This window comes from Ornithorhynchus anatinus, chromosome 8 (genome assembly GCF_004115215.2).
Source record: "Ornithorhynchus anatinus isolate Pmale09 chromosome 8, mOrnAna1.pri.v4, whole genome shotgun sequence".
NCBI lineage: Eukaryota > Metazoa > Chordata > Mammalia > Monotremata > Ornithorhynchidae > Ornithorhynchus > Ornithorhynchus anatinus.
Window position 1 is genome coordinate 38,786,450 of NC_041735.1, and position 5,855 is coordinate 38,792,304.

Below are 5,855 nucleotides of genomic sequence, written 5' to 3' on the forward strand. Positions count from 1 at the left end.
GAAACCACACATTTCAATGGGAAAGTAAAATAAAAAAGACATGTATTTTAAATATTCAAGTGTTCTCTTCTGACTCCACACTGCCAGCAGGAGTCATGTTCTTGAATAGTGGCATCATTTATGACTCAAGAAATATGGAAGCCCAATGTGTGAAACTACAAACAAGCTTTCTTCCTGTTCTGACACTTCCTTCAAAAACCTATTTCACAGTTTTCAGAGAAAGAAGGCTTTAGCACTTTATAAGGACAGTATTTTTTGAAGTTCAATGAATATGAAGTATATGAATTAAAATAGAAAAAATATTGAATTGGGTTATTGATGTCATCATTATAGAAAAAGTTGAGGGGGTGAAATTTACTTATGGGTTCAAGCTAAACTGAAGAGTGATAGCACCATCGATTCATTTTACATCTATCACTAAAGGATATTTGGTTTAAACACATAAGTTGACAAACGGTTTTTTAAAATTGATGTTGATGTGTCTGTAATTGGGATATAAATCAAGATTTTTCCAAAATAATTTCCAAATATTTTCCAAAGATGGTCAATATAGCAGTAAGATGATACAGTGCTCTGCACATAGTAAGCACTCAATAAATACGATTGCATGAATGAATGAATGTCATGAGATTAATACATTTAAACGGTAAAATTTAAACTCTCCTCTAATTTGCAAAGTCTCCTTTGTCCAGAACTACTCACTGGCTCTCTTCTTGCTAATCCGAACTGCACAGATTTGTTTCCAATTACTAATTACTTTTTTATATCCTTGGCAATAAATAGCTTCTCTTAACTTAATTGATTTCATTCATGAGGACTCACAGATTACCCAGGATTCTACTCACCATCTGGCATATAAACACAGAGTAACTTTTTATGTATGTGTGTCTCTGTGTTTTAATTACTGCTATTTTTTCCCCCAGAATACTCTGCATATTCAAACTAACTCCCAAGAGATTTAATTGGGCAACAAATTGAATTCTAAGTAGAGATTACACAAGTACCAACAAGTAGTTTCGTTAAGGATACCACAACTTTTTTTATTCTGTTTCCACCTTTCAACTGGTCCAGTACTCTGGGTGCGGGATTGGGAACAGAGGGTCGATGTTATTCAGTAGTGAGAATTCATTTTTTATAAAAAAGGTGCTGTTTAAAAGCACCCATTTCCAAGAAGATATTTCTTCCTGGAAGATAATGCAAAGGAAATAGATGGAATGAAATAATAGGGACCTTCTGACAGTGACCCTCTACAGCGGATAGGGGTAATGGGGCTGTGGTATCCTGGGACGGAAGTAGCGTCTTTGTTAAAGGGGATGTGAGGAGTAACAGTGAGGGAGGGTTAGGGGTTCCCCCAGAGAAATGCTCTTCCCCCAGAGAAATGTTCTAGGTTCAGGGGTTCGGATGGACATGCAGCCAAAAGTAAGGAGGCCAGAGACGATGCATGTGCACATCTAACTAAAAATGTTACCACCATACAGGACTCTGCCCCCGGAGTTCATTCATTCATTCATTCAATAGTATTTATTGAGCGCTTACTATGTGCAGAGCACTGTACTAAGCGCTTGGAATGAACAAGTCGGCAACAGATAGAGGCAGTCCCTGCCGTCTGACGGGCTTACAGTCTAATCGGGGGAGACAGGCAGACAAGAACAATGGCAATAAATAGAGTTGAGGGGAAGAACATCTCATAAAAACAATGGCAATTAAATAGAATCAAGGCGATGTACATTTCATTAACAAAATAAATAGGGTAATGAAAATATATACCGTTGAGCAGACGAGTACAGTGCTGAGGGGATGGGAAGGGAGAGGGGGAGGAGCGGAGGGAAATGGGGGGAAAAGAGGATTTAGCTGCGGAGAGGTGAAGGGGGTGTCGGTAGAGGGAGTAGAGGGAGAAGGGGAGCTCAGTCTGGGAAGGCCTCTTGGAGGAGGTGAGTTTTAAGTAGGATTTTGAAGAGGGGAAGAGAATCAGTTTGGCGGAGGTGAGGAGGGAGGGCGTTCCAGGACCGCGGGAGGACGTGACCCAGGGATCGACGGTGGGATAGGGGAGACCGAGGGACGGTGAGGAGGTGGGCGGCAGAGGAGCGGAGCGTGCGGGGTGGGCGGTAGAAAGAGAGAAGGGAGGAGAGGTAGGAAGGGGCAAGGTGATGGAGAGCCTTGAAGCCTAGAGTGAGGAGTTTTTGTTTGGAGTGGAGGTTGATAGGCAACCATTGGAGGTGTTTAAGAAGGGGAGTGACATGCCCAGATCGTTTCTGCAGGAAGATGAGCCGGGCAGCGGAGTGAAGAATAGACTGGAGCGGGACAAGAGAGGAGGAAGGGAGATCAGAGAGAAGGCTGACAAAGTAGTCTAGCCGGGATATAACAAGAGCCCATAGCAGTAAGGTAGCCGTTTGGGTGGATAGGAAAGGGCGGATCTTGGCAATACTGTAAAGGTGAAACCGGCAGGTCTCGGTAACGGATAGGATGTGTGGGGTGAACGAGAGAGATGAGTCAAAGATGACACCGAGATCGCGGGCCCAAGAGACAGAAAGGATGGTCGTGCCATCCACGGTGATAAGGAAGTCTGGGAGAGAACCGGGCTTGGGAGGGAAGATGAAGAGCTCAGTCTTGATCATGTTGAGTTTTAGGTGGCGGGCCGACATCCAGGTGGAGACATCCTGGAGGCAGGAGGAGATGCGAGCCTGAAGGGAGGGGGAGAGGACAGGGGCAGAGATGTAGATCTGTGTGTCATCTGCGTAGAGATGGTAGTCAAAGGAGTAACATGATGTGTCATAGAAAATGGGAAGGGATGGCAAATTGTTCCCCACCTTGGAAGGCCGAATGTCTGAAGCCAGCGGTAACATAATTCATGGCCAATAAAACAAATCATGTGTGTTGCTAAAGGTAGAATACCCCTTACATCTGTTCCTAAAGGATACAGATTGAAATATCTAGTGGAAAGAGCTCAGGCCTAGGAGTCAGAGGACCCGGGCTCTAAGCCTGTCTCTGCTACTTGACTGCTGTGTGGCCTTGGGCAAGTCACTTAATTTCTCTGTGCTCCAGTTTTCTCATCTGTAAAATGAGAACCAAATACCTGTTCTCCTTCCTACCTAGACTGCCAGACCTGATTATCTCCTATAAAACCCAGGTTCTTGTACAGTGCTTGTTACACAGTAAGGCTTTAACCAATACATGATTACTATTATTATTGTTGCTGTTATCATTATCGTTATTTTTCCTCCCATGCCCAGACTGTAAACTAGCTTATCATTTAAGTAGACAGCTCAATCTAAATCTCCTGTTGCGAAAGAAGCAATTGAGTCTTTGGAAGCAACTCCGATATCCGAGTAGCCCTGGTGAAGATTATACCGCTCAGCAATTGGCAAGGGGCTAAACAACTTGCCCATTGTCTTCACGCATGTAAAATTAGGAAGAAACTGCTTTCTGGACATTCACATACAGATGAAATTTCACCATTCATAGTTTCACCTTCAAATATGAAGAACGGCTATCCAAACGTACAGAGTTGTTGGAAAACAGTCGCTTTAGTGAAGTAGCACTTCAGATTTCATACGAAAATGTTGTAAAGTTAGTCCCTATTCCTCTTCCGATGTGATAAAAACCATTTACTTGGCTGGCGCCGCTCTGGTCTTTGGCTAAGCAAATGTCGGAAGATTCATGACGTTTAAATTATTTAAAAAAATATTCTCGGAGGCAAAATCTGTACAGTCCATCCAAACCCTACTCATTTTCATGACAATGAATATGTATCTGAATAGTCCTTTGGTCTAAATTTAAGGCAGAGAAGAAGAAAGCAATAATCTACTAGTAATAATATAAGGATATAGGCAAGACAATTGATTAATCTAGGCTCCCTCAGGATTGCATAATTATTTTCAATCTTTAGCTATGCTGAGCTTTAATTTAAATAATGTAGGTGTAATGAACCAAGTAAAGATGTACCAGGAAGCAGTCTTCTTTTCAGACTTCTCTGTGGTCTCACAAGAGGAGATTGACCATCTGCTTTCCAGTATGTCATCTCAGTCAAATTTCCTTTTGACCCAACCATCTTGGCATCATTTTGTCATTCGCTAAAAGGAAAATTGAATCAGCTATTCTTTCATTTTTATCTCTACTCCCCTCTCCTTTGTTAGGGTTTTTTGGCTTTGACCCAGGATCAGGTCCTGTTGATGCAAAATATAGCATGGCGTAGTCAATAGAGCCCGGGCGTGGGAGTCAGAAGCACCTGCGTTCAATCCGAGCTCTGCCATTTGTCTGCAGTGTGACCTTGGGCAAGTCACTTAACTTCTCTGTGCCTCAGTTACCTTATCTGTAAAATGCGGATGAAGACTGTGAGCCCCATGTGGGACAGGGACTGAGTACAATTTGATGACCTTGTATCTACCTCAGCCTTAGAACGGTGCCTGGCACCTAGTAAGTGCTTAACAAATACCATATAGTAATAATAATATTTTAAAAACCTACAGCCAATAATTAATGCACTGAGCCTTGTGGGGGCAGGGAGTTTTGATCATATAAGCCCAGGTACAGGTGACAGCAATGTATCTCCATATTTGAAGTCCGCTATGCTGAAGTTATTTACTCCGGGTTAGGAGGACCAACTTTCTGGATTGCTTCATCTATTTCCAGCTTGGCAAAGTGCCAGTTTTCCTTTAGCAGACATTTGTGATTCAATCTCTTTGGAATGAATCCTTCCTTATTTCTCCAGTGATAAATATCAAAGTCTTACCCCTTCCAGAAGCTTCGGGAAATGCCTTCTCCTCATCCTCACATCCTTAAAAAGAAAAAAGAAAGATAAATCAACCCAAGGTTATTATTTCTTCCTTGTCAATCTAGGTATTCCAGTCAAATGACTGGTATCTTCAGCTTCTTGTGCCATTCTTGTCAAAACCCTTGCCAAGACATTGAAAACCTCTATTAGGGATCTACCCTGTCTTCATTCTTTTTTAAACCCTATCTGACAAATTAGTTGATGCATTTCTGTCAAGTAAAAGTATTTTCTCCCCTCATGTATTCTCTTAAGTGTTCTTGGCAACTAAAACCATCTCTCCCCCTTAACCATTTCAGACACCTCCTTAGCGTACAAAATTCCACTTCATCTTTCTACAGAAATGAGTTTTGGTCATTTTAATGTGTCCGAGCCTAAACAGTGAAAGCATAGAGTAGAATCATCTTGAGGTGGTTTTCCTGTCATCACATGATGACAGGAATTTCCTGGAGTCATGTCACTCCTGATATGCTCATTTGCTTCGTGTCACATTCTAAGAGGAGAGGCATTAACGAATCCCATTATCTTCAGGACTCTCGACAGAACCCTTGGCAGTATCACCACCAACACTATTGTTTAGTTTCACTGTGCTGCCTTCCACATACAGAAGACCTAGTCCTTGCCTTGTCGGTCCTTGTTAATCCGAGCATTTATCCCATCCCGCCTTGATTACTGCATCAGCATCTTTGCTGATCTCCCTGCCTTCTGTCTCTCCCCACTTCAGTCCATACTTCACTCTGCTGTCCAGATCATTGTTCTACAAAAACGTTCAGCCCATTTTCCCCACCCCTCAAGAACCTCCAGTGGTTGCCCATCAACATCCACATCAAACAGTAACTCTTTACCATTGACTTTAAAGTATTCAATCACCTTGCCCCCTCCTATCAATCAATCAATTATATTTATTGAGTGCTTACTTTGTGCAGAGCACTGAACTAGGAGCTTGGGAGAGTATAATATAACAATATAAGAAACAGATTCTTTGCCCACAATGAGCACCTTGTAACTCTTACCCAGCCCACACGCTTTGCTCCTCTAATGCCAACCTACTCACTGTATCTCGATCTCGTCTATCTCACCACTGACC